We start from the raw sequence: 24,882 nt of genomic DNA, 5'->3' as shown, positions 1-24,882 counted from the left end.
ATCAGGGACCCGTGAGTGTAGACATACCCATATCTGTGCACCTCTGTCCATGGCCCTGTCTTCCTCCTAGTCTTGCCCTGTTTCCTGGCTTGGGGTGAGGCAAACAGGCAAATGGAGAGCAGGGTGGCGAGTGCAGGGGGTGGCGGTGCTAATTTTTCCCTGGTAGCATGGCGTGTTTATTAGTGTGTCCACACGGTGGGCGCAGCAGCCTGTTTCCCCTGAGTTAAATAGCAGTCATGGCCAACTGGCTCTCCGTGTACCATTACTCCAAGTGATTGAGCCAATTTCTCCCCCTGCCATGAGTTTAAGTTGTAAACCTCTCAGCCAGACAGGGAGGCAATGATGGGCTGCCGGTTGTGATTATTATTAACCTTTAGGATGATGCTTACAAGACCGGGGGTCTGCGGAGAAGCCCGGGGTGAGGCAGGCTGGCCACTGCGGACTCCCACCCACTACGCCTCTGCCCAGCCCTGACTCGTGTGTTTGCTCTGGCCCTGCAAGAAGGCTCCGGCACCCCTGCCTGGGGTAAGGGAGCCCTCGTGCTGGGGAACATGTGGGAAGTGTTGGGTGCCCTCCACTCCGTCTAGCTGGGGATTGGAAGGGGCGTTATGTTTGGAAAACTGGAAGAGTTGTGGAAAGCTGGGTGTCTTGATACTCAGAAGTCGTTTGCCTACTATGATTTTTTTTTCTCTTTGCCAAGTACTTGTTAGGTAGATGCTAAGCTCTCCAGTTGCAAGTCGCAGGGACAGTGACCACCTCCTAGTTGCCAACTCGTTTGTGCGGATCATAATTATACGGGAGACCGCGCATCACAGAGGGCTGCAAGGCTCTGAGAAAGTTTTCTGTGAGCTCACTCTATCCCAGAGCCACAGCTTTCCCTGCTTTCTCTCTTCCACCCCATATTTCTTTCCTTGTCCTTAAAGAGACCTCTCTTGTGGGTTCATCCAAATAGGCGGAGAAGGCATTCCCTGAATATGGGCAGCTGGTTTTGCTTTGGTCAATACTTCGGTCTCTGCAAAGCCTCTGGGAAGAAAAGAGCCCCCACCCCACCTTGGGGAGTTTATATTGCTTCTTTGTTAAAAATCCACAATCCAAGGGTACCTGTAGTCGCAAAAGGAAGTCGGCCCTCAGAAGGTGAGTCTAATAAGCACGCGGGAATAAGGAAGTGTGTGTGGGGGGTGGGGGGCAGGGCAGGGGGAGTTATGTTATTGCTCCCTTGTTTTCCAAAATAAAAGTTATCAAAGATAACAAAGTAATCAAAGAAGCCCAAATCTGACCTCCCCATTTCTTCTGATCATGTTACGCTCCCTCTCGCAGGCTTGTGGAGAGTCCCCTGCCAACAGGATGAGAAACTGTAGTTATATAGAATGAATATTGAGTTGATAAGCTTAAAACTTTCTGTCATGCCTTCCGATTTATTTTGGCCATGCCCTGCCCGGATCCTGCTTGTGGGGCACTCCCACCGCGGACAGGTATTAGGGACTTACTCAGGTGCATTGGTCATTAGCTCTTCCAGATAACTCCATGAAGTGGGTACTGCTGTCATTCCCATTTCACAGCTGGAGAAACTGAGACAGAGAGATAAAGCAACCTTCCTTTGCCCATGCACTGAAGAAGAGGGGGGCACCTACGCCCTCACTCTCAAATCTAACCACCGGGCTGTCAGAAGTCGGGGTGGGGGTGTTTCTCAGGGATTGAACATTGAGACCCCCTCCCCAACTTGCTTGGGGGCAAGAGTTTAAGTCTGGAACAGGCTTCCCCAGTGGCCTAAGGTTCTTCACAATCCCCACAAACGCAGAGGAAAAAAGTAATTTTTCAGCTTAACTCATTGGGGAGGCAGTAGAGGAAAAGGTGGGGAAAGTTTTACCATGGGACATCCTTCGTAGTGACAGAACTTAAGGAAAGATATTCACGGTAATATTAACACATATTCATGTGGAGTCACACAGCAGGAACCATGAGAAGTGAGCCCAGGTCCTGGAAAGAAGGAAAGGTGCTGAACACGTTGGTTATAAGGAGATGGATAGTGCATTCCAGTGTCTTCTTTCCACGCCCGTGGCCTCCAGCTTGATGGGAAGAATGGCAGTGGATTAATAATGTCGAGGGGATAGGCTGGAAGAATTCCTGCATTCATTGCCGAACTAGGACCCCAGGCTCTCACGGCCACTTGCATATACGCGTTAGGCACCACGACAAAGCAAGGCAGTTAACTTTCTGGTAAGCATACTAGAGCTGAGACAAGCAAAAAGTGTTCCCTGCTTCAAAGTGCCGGTTAGACTCAAAACCGAAAGGGACTTTAAACATCATCTAGTCCAATCTCACCATTTTACAAGGCAGGAAGCAAAACAGAGAGGCAATACAGTGTTCCCAAAGCCAGAGGCCACTCTGAGTCAGGACCTGGGACCAGAGCCCTCCGGGACCATCTTGAGGGTATCACTGATGTATTTCAATTTCAGTCATTCCTGGAAATCCTGTGAAACCACCTGCAAAGCACATAGCGTGAATGTTTGCAAAGTCTTCAGTCTCGGCCTATCTTGCCCATAGGGGAAAGGTTTGATTTTCAAAACAAGCTCAAGGGGGCGATGAAGCTGGATAATAAAATTTGAGGTCAAAACTGGTGGGATTGGAGAACACAAGCCTGAGATTCTCCTGTGGCTCGTAAACTAGCAATAATAGCAATAGAGTTGTAACAAGTCTATCAGCTTTCCCCATGTGGCCAGTTGAAGCATATCATGGACATTTGGAGATGGGTTATATCTCTTGATGTATATGTGCATGGGTATACAGATATATTTACACGCATGTGTGCACACACATATGTATCTCCATTCTGACATATTGGCTTGAAATTGATCCTGGTACTTCATAGTCATGATTCCTACAGGCACAATCCCTGAATGTGTTCCTCTGGGGCTTAGTAAAATTGATAATCCTACGGAAAAGAAACCATGCACCCTGCCTTCTGGGCTTTGGAGTCAGACAAACGTGGGTGTCAAACTATTAAGCGATAAAAATTTGGCAGGTTTCTTAACTTGAGCCTTGAGGTCTCTGTAATCTCAAAGAAGTTGATGAACTTGGCCATGATCCCACAGTCTGTTAGGAGCAGAGCTGGCACAAACTTAGGTCTGTCAGATTCCCCAAGCTGTCCCTCTTCTGGGCACCCCCTGCTTGTACCCTCTGCTGACAGAAACAGAAGGCTGTCCCCTCTGAGGAAGGTGGTCGTCAGGACTGGATGATTGCCCATCCTTCTCTTTTCAAAGCCATCTCTTCTACTCAGAGGAACAAATATGTTAAGATCAAATAGGATTCTGGTGCTTATGTATGTCAGACTTAGGTTTTAAAACAAAGTTCTCTCCCACTCCCTCACCCATGTCTAAAATTAAAACGCCAAAAATATTACCAGGAAGAGAAATTTGGTGACAAGCAGAAAGACTATACATTGACTGCAGAATCTACTGCAAGACACGGATTTCTCTGGTTTCTGAAGGCTCCATTCTGTAGGAGCTCCCAGTCATCCGAGGGGATTTTCTTTCAAATAGTTTGACTGTGTGGAAGGTCTCTTCAAAGACTTAATATCCCATTTTTGCAGAAAGAGAATTTTCCTTCTATTGCATTGACTGTCTATTGAGTGCCTTCAATAACAAGAAAAAAAAAATGAAGTGATCACGGAGGGTGGTAGTTTCATTTCTCCCTCTGCATCTCCTTAGAATATTCTGGAATATTTGCTTCTTGTTGTTAGGTAGATTGGAGAGTGCATGGTGAGATTCTAAGAACACTAGAACTTCAGTTAGAAGACTTGGATCCAGGGGCGCCTGGGTGACTCAGTGGGTTAAACCTCTGCCTTTCAGCTCAGGTCATGATCTCAGGGTCCTGGGATCAAGCCCCGCATTGGGCTCTCGGCTCAGCAGAGATCCTGCTTCCCCCTCTCTGCCTGTCTCTCTGCCTACTTGTGATCTCTCTGTCAAATAAATAAATAAAAATTCTTAAAAAAAAAAAAACAACAAAAAAAGACTACTTGGATCCAAGGCCACCTCTGCCAAACACTTCCTGTGCAATCGTGGGTGAGTCATTTAACCTTTCTGTGCTTCAACGTTCTCCTCTGTAAAAGTGGAAATATTATATGGGAAATGTCTCCAACCGTCTTAAAGAGTTTGCCCTGTTCTTTGAGAAGAGCCCTAAGAGCGCTCCTTAATTTACTATGACCTTGAGCAAGCTACTTCCCCTCCTTGGAGCCTCAGGTGCCCTGTGGTTACCATGAACATATTATACTTGTTTTCTTGCCAAGGCAACTCTAGTTATGAAATTCTGTAGTACTCTGTAAGCTCTATCAGATACACTGAAATTCCGTGCTAGCACCTTCTGATTGAGGGAAGGTATAATGTGGGAAGAGATCCCTGTTTATCATAGCTTGGATTCCCAGGACTAGGAAAGCCAGGTGTTGGGGAGCTTCCTACCTCCAAGCGGTGGCAGGCAAAGTGGGGGAAGGGCAACCCGGGCTTCGGCCTGGGCAGGAAATGGTAAGGTGCTTCTGTCGGTGATGGCTCTCAGTGGTTCTAGAAAGGAAAGGAAATATCAGTGGTGAAGCCATGGCTAGGTCATAGAGGAAGGAGTGGGGGCTGGGGGCAGGGCAGCTGTAGTTACAGGAGTGTTTAGCTGTGACCCAAATAAGGTGTCCTTGGTACAGAGAGGGGGATGGAGAATTAGATGCAGATACAAATACAGATATGCTACTTCAAATCAGGGCCAGAGACATATTTGTCCCTTCTTTGTTTAGAAATCATGACCAAACTCTGCACATCCCACTCAAAGCAGATACCATAAAGTTTGCTACTTCCCACCTCAGGACCCTTGCACTTGATATCTACCCCCTCCCCCACCCCAAGCCAATCTTTCCTCCTATCACACCAGGCACTTGTTTCCATGTTAAGATCTTAAGTCAAATAGCACTTCCCTAGAGAAATCCTCCCTACAACCGCCTTATCTAGAGCTGCTTCCTACCCCCTCAGGCCCTCTGCCCTGCTTTATTGTTTTCAAAGCACTTGTTACTAGGGGAAATTGTTTCCTTTGTTTCTGTGACTGCTCGTTTATTTCCTGGCTCCCCTCCCTGGAGCCTCCGCTGAGCTCCCCTTAGTTAATGGAAGCTTCCTGAGGGTAGAGAGGGCTGGACACCTTCCTGCAGATTGTTGTATCGAAAGCACCAGAGGACAGACAATGTTTGCTCCCCTCCTATAGGCGTCTAAAAAATATTTGTTCAAAGAGTTGAAAGAACAAAGCAAGAAATACGCTGCCTTTTCCCACCTTCTCTCTCCAAGAAGACTTTTTAAACAAGCAGGGCAGCATGTCCCTGAGGATGAGGGCTTTAGGCCCAAATCGTGAACAACCAAGGAGAGGAGAGGAGTCTGTCCTTCCACAGGCTCTTGCTTCCGAACGTCCCCCCCTTCGTGAGATGGCGAAGAGCGTGTCAGCCACGAGTGACAAGGCCTGGAATTACACAGCCCTGTACCCAGTCCCTGTGCGTTGTTCCTCCATCTTATGAATGAGGAAACCAGCTCGACTGAGATCCTCCAGTGTAGAGTCGGGACTTGGCCCACTTGCCTTGGCATGTGAACGTAAGAACGAGCCCACCTTTGCTGCCTTTCCTGTGATATATCCCGAGGGCTCCCACCAGCGGCCAGTGAGACCGTGCCCAGGGTGAGGCGGGCACCGAGCTGAAGGAGGCCTCACCTCCCCCCCGGGGGGGTTGCATGATTCTAATAATGATGCCCGGGAAATCTGGCACCCTAGTCACCTTGGTTGCCCAACGTAGTCCTGGTCCAGCTCAATGGAGCTTTCTGCAAGTTTTCTGGTTTTTTCTATTGTGTTGTAAGATCCTTCCTTGTCTAGAAGTACCATCAAAACAACCAGAGGGTAGACTTACCTTTGGGAGGATTTAGCTCACTGTGCTTGTTCCTTCATTTCTTCCTTTCCCTTCTTGGCAACCTCTCCTTCAAAAGGCAACTGAAATAATTTTTCCAAAGGACAGATCTGTCAGTCTTCTAACTGAAAACCCTTCAGTGGCTCTTCTCATGGTATACATTTTAAAAAAGGGGCTGGGGTGCTGAACTCCTTGGCCTGGACTTTAAGAGCGTTACAGATCGGTACCATTCTGCCACATGAAACTTGTCCTGCTCCCACAGCTTTGGACAGGCTCTGCCTTCTGACCAATGCAGACTTGCCTATCCGTCCAGGCCAGAATCATGTACCCTTCAGAGTCTAACACCAGGGTTGCCCATGCTCAGGACCACTTTGTTGAAACAAAGCTGCTCCGAACTAGCTCTTCACCACCCCAGAAGGGCAGCCAGGTCCATGCTAGCCGGTCCATGCTAGGCAGAGGGTTGGGACCTAAGAAGCCAGCTAGCTAGGGCCTCCCCAACTTCTCTCACTAACGGGGTCTATGGGGGAAACCGTCTACCTTCAGTACTTAATGGTAACTTCACAGCCCTCACGAGTGTGACTCCAGCCTTTGAACGAACTTGTTTCTATTTTCCTGTCACAGTGTGGCTCCAAGTTGCTGATAATGAAATGGAATCAGGTTCCCAAGTATCTTGGGACCACCCCCCACCCCCACCCCAGGGCCTACTTGTAGACATCAGGCTTCCCAAGCCACCAGGGTCACAGACTGTCGGGTAACTGGTCTGTAGCCTGAAAAATGCAGTACTCCAGAGCCCAGCCTTCTGCCTGGATCTCTGCTTTGCCGCTTTTTCTCTAAGCTCTCACCTTCCTCCTCTGTGTCTAACTTTTCCGTCTTTGCATGATCTTGAGAATCAAACCAAAGTCAGGCTGACATTTTGGCCCAGTCTCCCCAAGGAGCTCAGATCTGAAGTCTTTATTCCTGGAAAGAAAGCTAATGCGTGTGTGTATGTGTTGGTGTGGGGGAGGCTTAGAGAAGACAGAACAGGTATGGATGCTGTGGTGACAACTACAGGAATAATAAACACAATCATATCTATATTTGCTGAGCACCAGAACATAATGGTGCTGAGTCTTTTTTCATCCTTTCTATTGTCTCTTCTGGGCATGACTGCTGCATATCTATTTTAAATACGGTTCCTTATGGGGCACCTGGGTGGCTCAGTGGGTTAAAGCCTCTGCCTTCAGCTCAGCTCATGATCCTGGGATCCTGGGATTGCATCCCACATCAGGCTCTCTGCTGAGCGGAGAGCCTGCTTCCTCCTCCCTCTCTGCCTGCCTCTCTGCCTACTTGTGATCTCCGTCTGTCAAATAAATAAACTCTTTAAATATGGTTCTTTAAAAAAAAAAAAAGATTTATTTGAGAGAGAGTGGGGGGAAGGGGCAGAAGGAGAGAATCTCAGGCAGACTCCCCGCTGAGCATGGAACCCAGTGAGAGGCTCCATCTCAGGGCCCATAACTCTGAGCCCTGAGCAGAAACCGGAGGCTCGCAAAGAAGACATCCAGATGGCCAACAGACACATGAAAAAGTGCTCCATATCACTCGGCATCAGGGAAATACAAATCAAAACCACAATGAGGTATCACCTCACACCAGTCAGAATGGCTAAAATCAATAAGTCAGGAAATGACAGATGCTGGCGAGGATGCGGAGAAAGGGGGACCCTCCTACACTGTTGGTGGGAATGCAAGCTAGTGCAGCCACTCTGGAAAACAGCATGGAGGTTCCTCAAAATGTTGAAAATAGAACTGCCCTATGACCCAGCAATTGCACTATTGGGTATTTACCCTAAAGATACAAACGTAGTGATCCAAAGGGGCACGTGCACCCGAAGGTTTATAGCAGCAATGTCCACAATAGCCAAACTATGGAAAGAACCTAGATGTCCATCAACAGATGAATGGATCAAGAAGATGTGGTATATATACACAATGGAATACTATGCAGCCATCAAAAGAAATGAAATCTTGCCATTTGCGACGACGTAGATGGAACTAGAACGTATCATGCTTAGCGAAATAAGTCAAGCGGAGAAAGACAACTATCATATGATCTCCCTGATATGAGGAAGTGGTGATGCAACATGGAGGCTTAAGTGGGTAGAAGAAGAATCAATGAAACAAGATGGAATTGGGAGGGAGACAAACCATAAGTGACTCTTAATCTCACAAAACAAACTGAGGGTTGCTGGGGGGAGGGGGGTTGGGAGAAGGGGGTGGGATTATGGACATTGGGGAGGGTATGTGCTTTGGTGAGTGCTGTGAAGTGTGTAAACCTGGTGATTCACAGACCTATACCCCTGGGGATAAAAATATATGTTTATAAAAAATAAAAAATTTTAAAAAAAAAGAAAAGAAAAAGAAACCGGAGGCTGACATTCAAGGCTCTGAACCACCCGGCTGCTCCAAAACAGTTCTTATTATTCCCGTTTCCAAATGTGAATATTGAGGCTCAGAGAGTTAAAAAAGTGCGCTAAGGTCAAAGAGCCAGTAAGGACAGCTGGTGTTCAGGTTGGTCTTGCAGATTTTTTTTCTAAGATTTTATTTATTTGACACAGAGAGAGAGAGAGCACAGCAAGGGGCGAAGAAGAGGCAAGCTTGCTGAGCAGAGAGTCCGATGCATGCTGGATCCCAGGACCCTGGGATCATGACCTGAGCCAAAGGCAGAGCTTAGTGACTGAGCCACCCAGGCACCTCTGGTGTGTAAGTAAGTAAGACTGAAGTTCTTACTATTTGGGAGACCCTGAAGAAGTCACTTTACCTCTCTGGGTCTCAGTTAAATTGCACCTGTGACAGAGAAGTAAGGAGACATGCTCCCACCTACTTTATGAGATAATTACCAGGGTTGCATGGGATAGAGAATGTGCCATGCTATGTAAGTACTAGTCATTACCCTCATAGAATCTGAAACCCCATGAGATCTGGGACAGAAGAGAGTTAACACAAGATACTGGGGATTATTTATATGCTCCATGTTCTGATGTGAACCTGTATCTTGTATTCTGAGAGATCCCGGTCCTTTACAATCCCGGCTCTTTGACTAGACTGTGGGACTTGATGTTTTTCAAAAGATACTTTTATTTGAGGCTTCTGACTACTTGGGAATTGGGGAGGACAAATATATTATCTCCATTCTGCAGGCAGGAAAACTGAAATGAGAGGTGGCTGTCAGGAGATCACACAGAGCAGATCTCCGGACATCTGGTCCTCTTTGCCGTCTTTCAGGATTCTCCTGGGCTGGCGACAGAGATGATAGGTGGGTAGCAGGGAGAAGGCGCTGGTGGTTGGGTTCGGGTGGGGGGAGGTGCGGATAGTGGCCCAGTAAGGGTTAGGGTAAGGGTCAGCCACCTCCAGTTTACCAGAAGGTGCATAGGTCCTCATTAAACAGCATTTGCATAAAACTCCAAGATGTGAGCCGTGGTTAACTCTTCATCCTATTGGTGTTTTGTTGCCATTTAAATCTCTTTAAACATTTATGTTTTGTCACTTCCTTTCTGTGTTTGAGAGCCCAGGTTGTTTTCAGGGCCGCAGTTTCCAGGACCTTTGCTGGCCCTGGGAGCTTGGCCTCCAAAGCTTCCATGCACAACAGCCCCTGGGCAGGGTACAGAAAGCTCCACTCTTCAGTCTTTGAGGTTGGGCTTTGGGGCTTTGGCCCAAAGGATTTGGTCAAATCCTGTCTCTGTCACGTCCTTACGAGCTGTGTCTGGGGCAAATTGTTTAAGCCTCGTGTCATTTGTAAGACAGAGAGAGTAATGCACACGTACGGCAACATTTCAACATTGGTAGAAGATTTACTGTAAAGTATAAGGTGCCCAGTCTGTGTCTGCAATGTAGTAAGTGCTTGGTCATTGTAGCTATTTAAAAAAAAAAAAAAAAAAAAAAAGATTTTATTTATTTGACAGAGAGAGAGCACAAGCAAGGAGAACGGCAGGCAGAAGGGGTGGGAGAAGCAGGCCCCCACTGAGCAGGGAGAGCCCAATACGGGGCTCGATTCCGGGACCCTGGGATCACGACCTGAGTCGATGCCTAACCCACTGAGCCACCCAGGCGCCCACAGCTATTTTTACTATAGTTTTTTTTTTCCCCCCTAACCTAGTTGGACTCAAGGAGATGACTCCCTGCAGGATGGCCTTTCGGACAGTGTCTTTGTGAGAAGGGAAAGTGGGCTGTAATCATGCACCTTGAGGGGTTATGACGAGGCTTTTGATGGAAAGAAATCCAAGCCGTGGGCAGGAGGGGACAGGACTGCTGGTTACACGCCAGGCCTTCAGACCCTTTTCTCCTCCAGCTACCCTGAGTCCCTCCATTCCACGATGGGCCAGGCTGAAACCCAGAACCACATCCACAAGGGCCCCACATTCAGCCCCTAAGTGTAATTTCAGGGTCCCTTACAACTGTCACCTACCGGGATGGAGGCCTGCCACGTTTGGCCTTCCGCAGATGCTGGCATTGCTAAGGGATGTTTGTCCTGCCGCAGATGCTGGCATTGCTAAGGGAAGCCGAGGAAAGGGGCAGCAGAACAGGAGGAGAAAAGAAAGAAACCCCCGACCACTCCCTGCTGGGGGCAAAGAGAGCACCCACAGCACTTCTGCCTGCCCCAGGAAAGCCTGCAGCCTGGGTTGGGGGTGGGGGGGGAAGCCTCAGAAACCACCCTGGCCTGTCTCCCATAAGCCCAGGCTGCGTAAAGAGCCCAGACCCAAGTTGTAGGGTAGAGGCAAGAGGATGGCTCATCCTCCAACCCCTCAACTCTCCTCCCTCCCATGATTTCAGAACCACCTGAGCCAATTGGTAGAAAATGCCTATTCCTGATCTCCACCCTAAAACCCACCCAAGCACAACTCTAGGAGTATGAGGCTCAGCAACCCCTGGTGTTTGAAGGGTAAGAACAGAAGGGTCTTTCGGGCTGAACAGAAAAGATAGATCTAGAAAAAAACTCTCTCTGTGGGTTGATTTTAAGTGTCACACAAGTTAGATTCAGGACAAGATTGGCAACAAATATTTTGGTTTGACCAAAGTGTACTGTATGCCTAGGATGTGCTTGGAACTTACTCAGCCACCAAGCTGCCTGGACGGTTAGAGGGAAGGGGACCTGGTAGAGAGCAGCCAAGACTCCCCGTTGCGGGCAAGGCCACCGGCACGCATGTGCAATGCTCCAGCGAGGGGTCCAGGAGCGGGAACCTGGGGTCTGAAAGGAGGGACCAGGTGTCTCCCCCTATTTCATTTCAGATCACATATTGTCCATAGAAAGATGGACTCCCCTTGCTTTAATCTCTCTGAAACCAAAACATAGAGAAGCCGCCTCTCTCTCTCTTTGGCATTATCGTTCCTGGAGAGGATGAGAGGAGGTTGAGCACTGGTTCACTTCTATTTGCTCATCTGAAATTTGGGCTCCGGGCAGCCCTGCGTGTCTCATCTTAGCCAAAGTAAAGGAACTTTCTGCTTTACTCTTCTCCAGCAAAAACAGCAGTGAGTCAAAATAAACAGCCCTTGGAATGCAAACGCCGGCTCCTCCTACGAAAGGCAAAATACTTCTCTGTGCGGCTGGGGGCCCTCCGTGTGCGGGGCACGGCCGCGTGTGCACCTCCAGCGCGCGCCCACCTGCTTATGCACAGGGCGGGGCGGGGCCCGGCTGGGACCATCCCGGAGCAAAGAGGCGCTCGCTGCGGGGGGCCTTGCATGGGGAGGTTTTAACCAGGGATAGTTTTTAAAAGTCTGAGTAAGTGAAGTTCACTTTGTGTGCCTTGCTCCCCGAGCGGGCGGCCTCCGCCCCCTCGCGGTGTGGGTTCTCCGCCCACCACCGAGTCAGCCCCTGACCTCCAGCCACCCGCCCGAGCCCGCTGCGCACCCCTAGGCCCGGCGCAGCTCTGGTCGGGCCGCCCGCGGCCACTTCCGCCAAGCCCTGCTGACCTCTAGTGGTCACAAGGTAGAAGTGAACAGGCCCCGGGCCAAAGTGCAGGAAGCAAGGTCGGCTCACACCTGCGCGCTTCTCACCCCCCGCCTGCACATCAGAATCACTTGGAGCTTTAGAAACAGCCCTGCCCAGACCCCACTGCAGGCCAGTCTAGGCAGAATGTCAGATGCTGGGATCTTGGCGTCGGTGGGGTTGGTTGTTTTTTTGTTTGTTTGTTTTTTGGTTTTTTTTTTTTTTTTTTTTTGTAATTTTGTGCAGCCAGGAGTGAGCCCTGGGGGTCTCAAAAGCAGGCATTTGCCCACCCCTAACGTGGCTGTGGGGAGTAGGTGGCTATGCTCTGTGTCTGAATATGGCTGAGATGCCTGTCCTCCTATGTGCCCGAGTGGGGTGTCTGAGCAGCACTGTCTGTGGGTGGGTCCCCTCTGGTGTGGCCGTACCGGGGTCCTGTCCCCGACTGGGAGACTGAGCTGGGGTGGGGTTCACACGCCCTTGCACAGACTCAAGGAGCAAAGGGCCCCCTCGGTATCTCCTGTCCTTCTAAGTCCCAGGAGCTAGTTTACGGCCTCTTCCCTTCGCCCCACAGGTCCCAGGAAGCTCTTCCTGCTACCCCACATCAGTCCCTCTTAAGAAGAGTCTAGATTTTTGAAAAGTTTTTGTTCACTCGTTTAAGTAATCTCTACACCTAGTGTGGTGCTCGAACTCGGGACCCCAAGATCAAGAGTCAAGTGCTCTTCCAATGGAGCCAGCCAGGCACCTGGATTGGAGTCTAAGCTGAAAAAAAGCCCAGCTTGGCCATGAGCTCTGGTAGCAGGTAGGATTGGTAAAGGGGCCTGGGGCTGCAGTACCCAAGGCTCCTGGGAGGGGCTGGGCCATTTTCTTGAGGCTCAGCACTCCATCAGGCATCCACAAAGTGGGCTGGAAGGGAGAAGAGCCTGCGCCAGCACAATTAAATTAATTTCCAGCAGCTGTGTGGGATTAAAATTACCCACTTCTCCCTGGTCTCTGTCTAACATTCCTGAAAACAATCTCCTGATCCTTTTCCTTCTACTTGTATCTTTCCTTGTGGTCATAGTTTTTGGTAGATTTACTCCTGATCGCTCTGCCTTTCCTTGGCATCAGCTTGGCTGGAGGGCCTCGCCCTGGTGAGACACCCCCCACCCACATCAGAGCAGCCTGACCCTCTGCTTTCCAGACTTGCCGAGGGAGCTGGGCAGGACCAAATCCAGGGAGCAGCATGACCTCAGCAGTGGGCTTCCCAGCCCTCACAGGGTTCCCCGGCCACCCGGAGCCTTGCGCTCCACAGGCGGGTCCTTTCAGGGAGCAGAGGAAAGGTACCTCATGAGGTTAGAGCGAGTGCCACCCTTAGGGCCAAGGATGCTGTGCTTCCAGCAGCTGGCTCGGCTCTCTCTGAGCCTTTGTCTTCCCTCTGTAAAATGGGGACGAGATTATCTATCACACAGGTGGTTGTAGAGATTAAATGAGATAGAAAAAAATAGACACACAACATAGAGATGATGGCTAGAATCTGCCCTGTGGTAGACGATACTATCATTATAGTGGGATGGATATATATATATATATATATATATATATATATATATATATATATAGTGGGCTATAGTGATAGCTAGCATTTTCTCAGTGCACATTACAGGAGGAGGTCTCAAGCTTCTCACACGTACTATTTCCCTGTCACGTCAGTGCTCTGAGGTGAATCTTTTTATCATCCCCATTTACAAATGGGAATATGAAGTGGACAGGTATCAGAAAACATGTCCAAAGACACCTGGAAAGATCAGATGCCATGTCCTCGGAGAAGGTATCCCTGGGCTGTGGCCGTCCTTAGGCATAGCATTTGCTTGTACCTGTGAGGCAGGCGTGTACACACACACACACACACACACACACACACACACGTCTTTGCTCATTGTCACTGCATGAACCCAGGCCCGGCGTGCTTTCTCTGGAAGGGTTTCCCCAGAAAGGCCACCCCTTAGAGAAGCCAAAAAAGAACAAACTAGCCACTGGAACTTAGCAAGAGAAAACTAGCAAGAAAGGAAGCTAGTTGCCTTTGGGCAAAGGGAGAGATTCCCAGGGAGCCAGCTGGCCCCACAGGGCAGGAAGTCACCCACACCTCAAACTGTGATGAGGCTTGTAGGAGAGGGAACAGGCTTCCTCTGACCTCTCCCAAATTAGCCCCTTTCTTTCTGGGGGTCCCTGGGTGCTACAGCCAGCTCATCCCAAAGCCTCACCTGCCAACAATGTCGGGGCCCTGCACCTGCCTTTCCAGACTGTGTGGTCGTGTCACCACCTTCTGTATCATCTCTAAGGTCTCATCTGGCCTGACAGTCTCAGTGTGGTCTCCGTCAGCTGGGGACTGCCACAGTGGGTGTGTGGGGGGGACATTTTCCTGGTGGGCTCTGGGTGACACGCATCCTCACAGCAGAGGAAACATGTGAGGGAGGTCACTGCTTATGCCGGCATTGCTGCCGTGCCCATGGCTTGAGTTCAGGGTCAGAATCAGGGTGTGGGGCTAGTGCAGTGTGGTTGTGAAGTTAGGAGCGGTCCACCCTCCCAAATGCCTCAAAGGGATTTAAGGAAACACCAGAACAAAGAAAAGAGAGAGCCCAGAAGAACCGCTCCAGGCATAGCTGTCCCCCGCCATGTGGCACCTGCCCGGTGCCAGCTACTGTCCAAGGAGCTTAGAGACACAAACTCATTTAGGCCTTGGGACAACCCTGCAGGGGTGGGTATGATCATCCCCTTCTTACAGATGAAGACAGAGCCATGACAAGGTCACACAGCTGGTAGCTGGCAAGACTAGAATTTGAAACTAGGAGGTCTAGCTCTAGTGTTCATTATGTCGCTTCCCCAAGAGTGTCCCCCATCCAGGCCCAGGGTCATTCGGGAGAGGATAGATCACCAAGTCCTTTCTGGAACCTGCACTGGAACCCCGCCCCGGCAGACCCTCCCGTTCAGAGGAAAGCCATAGCCAGGCAGTGAGGGGAGCCCTCGCAGCTGGAGGCTCTGCCTTTGGTACCCTGAGGATTGGGAGAGAAACTGTCCTCTCTCTCTTATTTGCCTGCAGCCCCTGGGCATTTGCACTTGTACAGCTAGGGGATAAGGAGCAGGAAAGTGCTTTGTCCAACTGGTCCTCTGAGATGCTTCTCTCCCCTCCTCCTGAGGATCCACTTCCTGCTCCTGCAAAGCCCCCCATGCCTGCGCTCCATAGTGGGAGGACCTGCAAAGCCCAGGGCGGCAGAGTGTCTGCTCACCACCAGGAGTCACCAGCACGAGACTGGCTTGCCAACGTCTGCAAAGAGCACTAGCGGAGGACAGAAGCAGGACAGGAAGCCCGGGGCGGGAAGGACCCAGGGCCCAGGGGACCGTGCAGCCGCGTCCCACCAGCAGCTTGCCCTGGGCCTTGCACGGCACTGGTTGGCGGGGCCTCACATCACAGAAGTAGACGGGAAGGGGAAAGAAGAATATGAGAATAGCCCAAAACAGAGTGGAGAGGAGATGAGTGAAAGTCTTAGCTGATGCAAATATTGACATAACCATTACGAGAGTAAATAAAACTCCCATTTATGTTATGCAAGTGCTATATTCTTTGAATACTTCTGTCTTGAGGAATTTTTTATTTCTCCATAGAAGAAAAATGTTTTCATATTCTCTCCCGCCGCTCAGACCCAGAACCCAGCAAGGCCTTGTGCCCCCGAGAGCCATAATATTATTTGTTAACATTTTTATGATGCCAAATGGTCTGTAGGAGAACGGGCGCCATTCTTTAGCTGGGAAACCATATGGCCCGACGAGTAATAAATAAGGTATTGTGATAGTTAATGAACCTAATTGCCAGCAAAGGCTTTAATACAGAGACTGTGCTGCTGAGAATTTAGCACCACATTAGGGATGCTGCGGAGCTCCCCTGACTTCTGAGGCTTAATTTAAGTTCTATATTGCAAACTCCAGAAAATAATTCCAAACCCTCCTGCTGGAAAAGCAACCTGCTGGTAGACTGTGATTATACCGAATTACTAAAATCGCAATCAATTTTATACACACAGTTAACCCTTGCCAGGAAGGACTCTCGGAGAGGAGAGGGAGGAAGACTGCAGCCCACCCTACCTGTGGCTCCGGACTGTGAGGGGCGACGGGAGGCAGGAAAGGGGTGGGGCCCAGGAAGGACCCAGAGCCCCAGGTCTTGCTCTGCAAAGACAGGAAGTTGGGGAAGAAGAACCCCAGCATGAGTACAGCCCCCTGGACTTCCCCGGGCTGCAGGGCCCTCTTCCCTGTGGGACAAGGAGACAGAGGGGCTTGGGGGGAGGGGTCTGTGCTCACCCACCACCCCCAACAGCAGGCATCCCTGGCAGGCAAAGAAACTGAGCCATCGCTGCCGTTAGTCCATAAGTCAAGGTTATTAACTAGAGAAGATCAGATCGTGGCAGTCAAATACCCTTGTGCTGTGTAAAGTGGAAATGCCAAACAGCTGCCGCTGAGCCATCAGCAGTGTCTGGAAGTTTCCCTGGGCGAGAGAGGCACACCGCCAAGGGGGAGAGGAGCTGCGGGAAAGCGTTTCTTCCCACCTCTGTTTGGAGCTTGCAGCGGCTTCACTCACCCTCTAGTCCAGACCAAGACGGAGGAGCCCGGTAGCCATGGGAAGAGCCTCTCAGGAGGAGGGAATGCTCTGGGCGTGTGGGGGTGGAGAGGGGGCAGTCCTCTCTGCGCAGACACAGCCCCCAGAGCACCTCTCATCCCATGGCAATGTCCGGGCTGTGGCTGGTCCTTTCTAGGAGAGCACTCTGAAGGAGGTGGGAAACCCCATGTGTTGCTCCCTGGGCTCACCACCCTGCATTCAGAGAGGGGTGAGTAGGGCAGATTGAGAAGTGGGGGTGAGTGTTGGAAATAAGGAATCTTCCCGTAAGTCAAGAAGACAAGGGGAGAAGCTCAGGCCTGAGAAACCAGCAAAGTCAAAAACATGCGGCAGAGCAGAGACCAGGCAGGGGGAAGAGGAAGGTATAGAGGAAGGCTCAGACCCAAGATGTGAGATCCTGCAAGGGGGGACCATGTGTGGCCTTGTGGCTCCATTCTGGAGAACTCAGGACAAAGCCCATTGCCCATGGTGCACTAGGGCCCCTCCAGCCACCTCTGGGGTTCTGGGTAGGTCCTGAAGTCCCAGATGCAGGGTTTAGAGGGGAGGCCTCATGAGGCCAGGCATTGGGAAGTCCTGCACGTGTTGCAAGGTCTGAGGCCTCAAGGAGGGATGGAGGATGAGTCATTGCTGTAGGCGTGAAGCTTCTCGAAGGCAGGAAACCCGTCTGGTCCAAGCAGCCAGGCTGCACAAACACGTGAACTCAAATAAGATGGATATCAGAAAAGTAAACTCCTAGATGACCAGGAGAGGAAGCACATCAGCCCCTGGGTCAGTCCAAGCCACCAGTCAGTTGGTGTGGGTGATGGTTCCCCCAGCTGGGGCACAAGACCACTGCTGGGGGCGGGGGCACAGGGCCCATCTCACGCTCAGCCCCATTCTTGCCACAGGACCGTCGTCCCTGCTGCCCCGCATTTGTGTCCAGGCAGCGATGGTCATGCACGGCTGGGGTCCTGTGTTGGATGCCATCAGTTGCCTTGTGTCTGTAAGTCCAAAGGTTTATCCAGCTCTGGGAGAGGAGGAAGGGCCACCGGACCTCCCAGGCCCTCTCTAATGCTGATGGAACTTCAGGATCAACTAGGGAGCTTTTAAAAACCACAGAGACTCTGATCCAACAGATCCAAGGCACGCCCCGGTCCCTGTAGTTTGTTTAAAGTTGCACAAGTGATCCTGATGGGGAACCAGATGGAGAACTAGTTCCCTGGGGAGTTGCACCCCCTGGTCTGGCCCTGACTTTACCCTCCCCACTCAGCTCCCAGCTGTGGAAGGGGACACACCTACTCTTCCCCCTGGGAAGCAGTTGAGAGAACACTGAGACTCATGATTGTGTTACAAGCAAGATAAAGAGGCAAAAGGAAGGCATTTTTAACTTCAGGTGGTTAACTCCTGGTTAACTCCACGGCCTAGGCAAGGTCACTGAATTTCCACTTCTGGCAGCCTTTCCAAATTAGGCAGATATACATCTGGAGGCAGAAGGTTGAGCCAAATGGCCTTTAGGTCTTTGGGTTTTATAGCTTTATAAGTATTTCTGTATTTTATAGATGAGGAAACCAGAGACCAGAAGCATCTGTGAGTTTCAGATGGGCATACATTAGGAATGATCAGAGCCCAGGTTCTTGATTCTAAGTATGTGCTTTTTGTTGTTGTTGTTGTTGTCAAGATTTATTTATTTGAGGGTGGGGCAGCGTGTGCAGCCATGAGGGCGCGAGGGAGGGACAGAAGGAAAGAGCTTTTTTTTTTTTTTTTTTAAGATTTTATTTATTTGACAGACAGAGATTACAAGTAGGCAGAGAGGCAGGCAGAGAGAGGAGGAAGCAGGTGCCCTTCTGAGCAGAGAGCCCGATGCGGGGCTCGATCCCAGGACCCTGGGATCATGCCCTAAGCCGAAGGCAGAAGCTTTAACCCACTGAGCCACCCAGGCGCCCTGGGAAAGAGAATTTCAAGCAGACCTCTCCTCCCCTCCACACTGAGCACAGAGCCAGTCATGGGGGCTTGTCTCAGGACCCCAAGATCATGACCTGAGCTGAAATCAAGAGTCAGATGCTTCGCAGACCGAGCCACCCAGGCGCCCCTAAGTATGTGCTCTTTCTAGAACAGTCCGCTTTTCTTCCTTCCAATTATGCAATCTAGACACTGGGAAGATAGAAGCAAAAGACAACCCAGACTCCTGTTCATTCATTAGATATGAGAGGGATGGGGTGACCCCTGAGGAGGTTGGAGAACATGAGATGCTGTAAGAGGTGGTCATCTACATAGGTTCTTGGAAGGACTATAGAACCCTGTATCACGTATGCAAGTTAACCTGAGCATGAGGGTCACGGAATGAAGGACCTAATCAGAGCATGTTTCCTGGAGGGCGTGTGAACCGGGAAGTACTAACTATCTCTTGTGAGGATCCCCCAGCTCTGTGCTGAAGGCTTTGGGAGAATCAAGGAAGGGGATGGACATTGTTCCTGCCTGCACGGAGCTTCCGGTCAAGTGGGAGGACCCGTGTGCCCATGGAAGGCCTGGGGATACCCAAGCAAGCGGGCCCTGGGGGCCTGGGGGCTGAGCGTGTGGCCTCAAGGATGCCAGCCCTCCCTTCCCACCAGAAGGTGCTGGGAGCCCACGGCCGGCCCAGGGCCTGGTCAGATCCAGCAAGCACGGAGACGAAGAGCGCCAGCAGGTGTGGACTTAATACTGTACACGAGTACACTTTACCATCACGGAGAAGCCTTCCTACTCAAAGGAGACCATGGAATATTTTATAGTGATGCAGATCAAGTGGAAAGAAGGAGAATAAATAAAAGGGAAGATAATTATTTGACTGAGTTCTCTTAGGATATGCTGCAGCAGGGAATACTTGCAGAGAATACAGACGGCTGGAGAGACACAGGCATTCAAGCGGCAGCCTCAACTGTCAGCCGTTGGAAGCAAGACCGGGGCATGTGGGGGGCCAGGAGCGCAGGAGGGGTTGGGTGCCTGGCCTGCCAGGAGCCCCAGCCCGCACCCCCTCTTGCTCCAGCGGCCCCGATCGCCAGCCGCGGCACCACCGTGCAGAAGGGAGCTGCCGCCTAATAAATGTCTTGGGAAACTTACAGCCCCTCCGCTACAGGAAAAAGATGGCGCCGTTTATCTCCGCGCCATCTGCCCAGGCTCATTTGTGGCTCCCGAGGCAGCCCGCACGCGCCCAGCCAGTTTGCAAGTCTCCGGCACTTGGAGGGTTTTCTGCACAAGGAGGCTGTGGGACTCGGGGTGCTGATTTTCTTTCTGGCTTAGGGGGTTCAGCAGGAGAGGCTGGGAGATGCTCCCCAGCTCGGCCCACTGGTGCCTGAGCTGCTCCTTCCCCCCCACAGGGACCCCTGGAGCTGGGAAGAGGGACACAGGACATCATCCACCCACCATCTATGCAACAGACCCCAGGGCTCATGTGGCTAGGCGCTCTCATGCACACGGCGGAGACCCGTAGAGCTGGCTTGCACTTCTTGTAGGTTTTTAGTCAAATGTCATCTTCTTGATGAGGCCTTCCCCGTGGCCCCCCTCTAAGGTAGCCACAACCCCTTTTTGTAGCAGATGCTGTTATGCTCTGCCAGTATCCTCTGGGATCCCTTTGCCATCTTCGTGGGCAGGGATTCCCCGTGTGCTCGCTCCCAGCAGCTAGCACCTGTGTCTCTTTTTAGGCCTTCAGGCTGCTGGAACCTGTTTTGCTGGAAGTGCCTGAGAATGTATCTCTGGACTCCCATCCCCCCCGGGGGGGGGGCAGTGGAACAGCCCTTAACCAGTGATGGGTGGATACAGACCTACAAATGCTCCCACTCCCTTGTCCAACCGCCCTCCGGTGGCTTCGACACTGTGATATTTGGGTATTGCTGAAACATGAAATATTGAGGAGAGAGTAGGTAGTTGTAAAGGTCAGGGATAAGCAACGGGTGCTTCACTCAGGTCTGACTGAGCTCGCTCTGATGACGGGCTGGGGCATCACTGCTAAAAGCTGGAGGGGAGGCTGGACGAAGGGCAGGTGTGGCGGGATGGGGGCGCAATCTCTGCTCGGACCCATCCATTCTCACATCCACCCGGCCACCCGGCAGCTCTTGTCATCCTGCGCCGCAGCAACCAAGTCCATGGGGACTGCTAGAAGCCTTGAGACTCCTCACCCCCCCCCCTTTTTTCTCTGGGCTCCTCTGCCGATGCGGAGATGAAAACCTCTCTCTCCTTCCTCGGCCTTCCTCTCCCCGCACCTCCATATCCGGCCTAGAAAGCTCAACTTTACATATAAAAACTCGCCTTGGGGAGAAAGAAGCACTGTTCTCTCTGTTGGGTAAAGCAGCCCTGTCAGACTTGGCTTTGGGACTCTGTTGGAATCGCTGTGCCCCTGGTGGGAAGGGTGGCAGCTAGGAAAATGGGGACCAGAGTAGGAGGAAGCTCGGCATGGCTTTTCCCAGTAGACAGTGCAGATCTGGCCAGGGTGTTAACCAGGGGCCAGACCTGGTGGGAGCTGCAGGCCTGGAGCCCAACCAGGGGGCCCTTGGAATAATGTGCTGATCCTACGGCGTATGGGTGATGACCTAGGAGCTTGGGAAGCAGCACTGGAAAGGAGAGAATTGTGGGTGGATATTGTGGAATTGTGGAAGTTTAATCAGCGGAATGTGGTGGCTGGTGAGCGGGGGAATGATCTTAAGGAGAGCAGGTCCCTGTGCAAGGAGAAATGAAGGACAGAGACTGAGAGAGGGGGACGGACAGGGGACCGAGGGGGCCAGGAGGCATTAAAGGATTATAGAGAGACACAGAACGATAGAGACTAAGAAGTGGAAAAGCAGCCAGAGAGAGTCAATGAAACTCCTAGTGAGCCTTCCTTTCTTCTTACTTCTTATTTTGAACTAATTTTAGACTCACAGAAAAGCTGAAAAAATAGAAACGCTGAAAAAAATCCCCACAAACAGCACACCCAGCTTTCCCTACGGTTACCATTTTCCATAACCAGGGCACAGTTATCAAAACCCGGACATTTGCGTTGGCACAGTGCCAGCCGCTAAACGACAGACTTGATTCAAATCTTGCTGGTTTCCTAGAGATCAGGAGAGGGCGGAGCCGGAGGGAGAATGGGGTTAGACAGAGGTGCCCAAGTCCCTCTTTCTGGAGAAAGTTTAGATGTGTCTCACCAGGGCCTGAGGCCAGGATGATCTTAGGGACATGAACTAGGGGCCTCCTTTAAGGCTAGTGAATAAATGAATGGATTCCGGTGCCCCAGGCACAGACCAAAGGCGTTACAACCAGTGTTCACATACAACCGACCGCAGCTTCCAGGGTGTCCAGTATCTGCCACTTACACCAACAAGACATTTTCAAGCAGCCTAATACCAAGGGCTCTTTCCACTGTTGGGTTCTGGGCTCCATCCTCCAGAGAGAGCGAGCTCTAGTCATGCCTCTGGTAATGCCTTTGTCCTTACACACTTTCGGCTTTGGCATAGTCATGGCAGCCAGTATCACAATCCAGTTCCCTTTGAATTTATAATCTAGAAGCTTAGGGACATTTTTTCCTGATACATATCATCGGTCATAACTGGCGTCCTGAGCAACCTTATTCCTTGAATTCAGGAGCCCGGCAGGCTAGGGTCAGTGGACTGTCAGTCACTAGATGCTTCAATAACTTCTTCCCTCCTGGGCTCACCCAGCATGGAGGGAAGCCAGCCCCAGCAGAAAGCATGTGTGTAAAGTAGCAACCCTGTTGGGGCTCGCAGTGCCCCCTTCTCAGGCCAACTCCAAACGTCTATAAAGCAGCCCCAAGGCAAGCCAGCCTGCTTCCACAACAATGACATGTTCAAAGTCTTCCTTCACAGGGCCCATTTATTATAGGTCTTTGTTGTATTGACGGGGACAGATCTGCCATTTGGGGTCCTACTGACTTCCTTATTTTTGCCCTGTGTAGTTGTGGGAAACCTTAGAATATTTTGAAGGCCAATGGCAGCCCTTAGGGGGCATTGCCAGAAGAAGAGGAATGTAAATCTTGGATTCACAGCAGCTAGCAGGGCAAAGCTGTCACCTGTCCCCAGCACCGAAGGACCTTGAAGGCCTTCCCTTGGTTCCCCTGTCTGTCATGAATATCTCTGACCTTTCTCCCAACCTGGACGAGAGATGCAAGAGTGACAAACCAGAGGGAATTAAGGAACTGAAACAACTTTTTTTCAGACATTTCATTTGCCTATATTCGACTCAATCCCCCCAAACAATCACACATTGACCAACTTGCCTCTTTTCCTACAATAACAAAGACAAGAAAGAGCTGATTTATATGGAAACAGAAGGAACTCCCTTTAGCTGTTGTGCCCAGCACAGAGCTTGGCACATAGTAGGTGCTCAAAAATATATGTTGGCTGAATGAGCGATGAGCGGTAGATACAGGGGACACTAATAGCCGGGTGACACTGCGGCAAGACCGTTGGAGTTGGAGAGGATCAGGTTCAAATTCTCCATCTGCTCCTTCCCCATGCCCGAGTCACGTGACCTCATTCAGCCTCTGCTTTTCTCACTTGTAAAAACAAAGATGAACATCTCCAGCACTATGGTGAGAAACAAATGTGTGCCAGCCAGTGTGGACAGCGCAGTGTAGACCATAAACAGTGGCTACTTTTTGGATGGTTTCTAGTAATTTGAACCACTCACACTCGGAAGTCATGGAGAATAGTAGCGAACACCATGGGCACGTAACTCGTACTTAGAATTATCTGGAGACAGTCCTGCCCAGAGGCAGAAGGATGGATAGGATTAGACTTCAGGCCCAAGTCTGCCTGGGGATCCTAGGATTCCGGATTCCCATTGTCTGGGAGACGTGCTGGCTTCCTGATGCCTGGGACTGAAGTCTAAAATAGCTAACTTGAGGGTGCCTGGGTGGCTCAGTCGAGAAGCGGCTCACTCCTGCTCAGGTCGTGATCCCGGGGTCCTGGGATCCAGCCTTGCATCGGGCTCCCTGCTCGGCAGGAAGCCTGCTTCTCCCTCTCCAGCTCTCCCTGTGTATTCCTTCTCTTGTTATCTCTCTGTCAAATAAATACAATCTTAAAAAAAAAAACCAAAAAAAAAAAAACAGGCAGACCTGTCCTCGTCTTCTGGATGTGGGGTCTGCAGCCCGCCAGTGTGCACCTGCTTCTCTCTTCTCCCTCATTCACTCTCCCAGAAACACGTAAAGACAACCCCACCGGCCCACACCCACACCCCACAGTCACTCACTCAGCAGCCACGAAGCTTCCTGTAGGAGAAATGGGTGGTCTCAGGTGCCAGAACATAGGGCTCTTCCCGTTACCAGACAGTAAGAGCTTAGAAAGCAGAGACAGGGGCCTCATAACCCCTTGCTGGTGCTGAGGAAGATGAGGAACAACGGTGTTTCACCCCCAGGGCGGCTGCAGCATGGGTCTGCGCGCTGTGTTTGCAGGCACTGACGCAGACCGTGCACGCGAGGTCTTTCTCCCCGGCTACAACGCCGCGCGCATAGGTGTCACCAGCAGGTGACCATTTGTACCGGTGCCAACCACAGGACGGTGGCGTTTCATACTCACCGCCGCCGTGCCTTCATGGGCTCTCCCACTCCCCGAGTCTCCTCTCCTGCCTTTCGTCCTCTCCAGCCCGTGGTTTCGTGAGACCACTGACATCACCTCTATCAAATTCACCTAGAGGGCTTGTCAGACGCTCCTGGGCCGCCAGGACACTTCTGGGCTCCTCCTGCTTGCTTCCTGACTCAGTGGGCTGGGGTGGGGCATCTCAGCACACTCCTGATGACCCAGGGGCTGCTGCTCGGGGACCAGACTTCCGGGGCCCCAGCTTCTGGGGTGAGGGCTACGGTCGACCCCCATGGCTTCCATCCCCAACCTGGTGGTCATCCCTGTCCAGAGTGCCTGAGCGGGATTTTGATCAGTGCCTGCAAATCTCTCCAGCTGGAGGTTGTGAAGATGGGCTGGGGTCACCTGTAAATATATGAGGCCCCTGGGGAAGGGGGAGGGGGAAGTAAAGCAAGCACCGGTGAACTCTGGGCTCAGGCAAGGGTCTGGGGCGGGGGGGCCCCAGGCACGAATCTCACTCATGGGCCCCTAGAGTTCCTTTTATAGGGTGTTTTATGGGCAAGGTTTCAGTGCCAGCGTTAGGGCGGGGTGAGGAGCTCAGTTCTGCCAAAATAAACAGCAGTTGGGGCAGGCAGGGAGGGGTTCAGCTAGTGGGGACACAGACCGCAGGGCAGTTCTAAATTGCTACTGTATTTAATTGTGAATCAAGCTACTTCCCTGGGATGGGAGAAGGGAGAGGCAGGCGAGCTCCAGGAAGAGCTGTGAGAAGGTGTATTTCTTTGCGTTTTTGGCTCACTGGGGATTCTGCACAGAGCAGCCCCTCGGGGCGTGGCACCGGTGTTCAT

General features: G+C 51.2%; 1 long non-coding RNA gene across 1 annotated transcript; it reads right to left on the bottom strand.

The window, feature by feature from the left end:
- Positions 1-2,308: 2,308 nt before the first annotated feature.
- On the bottom strand, positions 2,309-24,525 carry LOC131836163 (uncharacterized). Its single transcript, XR_009355525.1, has 3 exons — positions 24,038-24,525; positions 5,918-5,997; positions 2,309-4,553 (listed from the first exon to the last, which is right to left on the bottom strand). It is a non-coding gene; the product is annotated as an uncharacterized LOC131836163 (long non-coding RNA).
- Positions 24,526-24,882: the final 357 nt, after the last annotated feature.

The sequence above is a fragment of the Mustela lutreola genome, chromosome 1 (genome assembly GCF_030435805.1).
Source record: "Mustela lutreola isolate mMusLut2 chromosome 1, mMusLut2.pri, whole genome shotgun sequence".
NCBI classification, from domain to species: Eukaryota; Metazoa; Chordata; class Mammalia; order Carnivora; family Mustelidae; genus Mustela; species Mustela lutreola.
The sequence above is the reverse complement of the archived record's forward strand: the minus strand, read 5'-3'. Positions and strand labels throughout refer to the sequence as shown.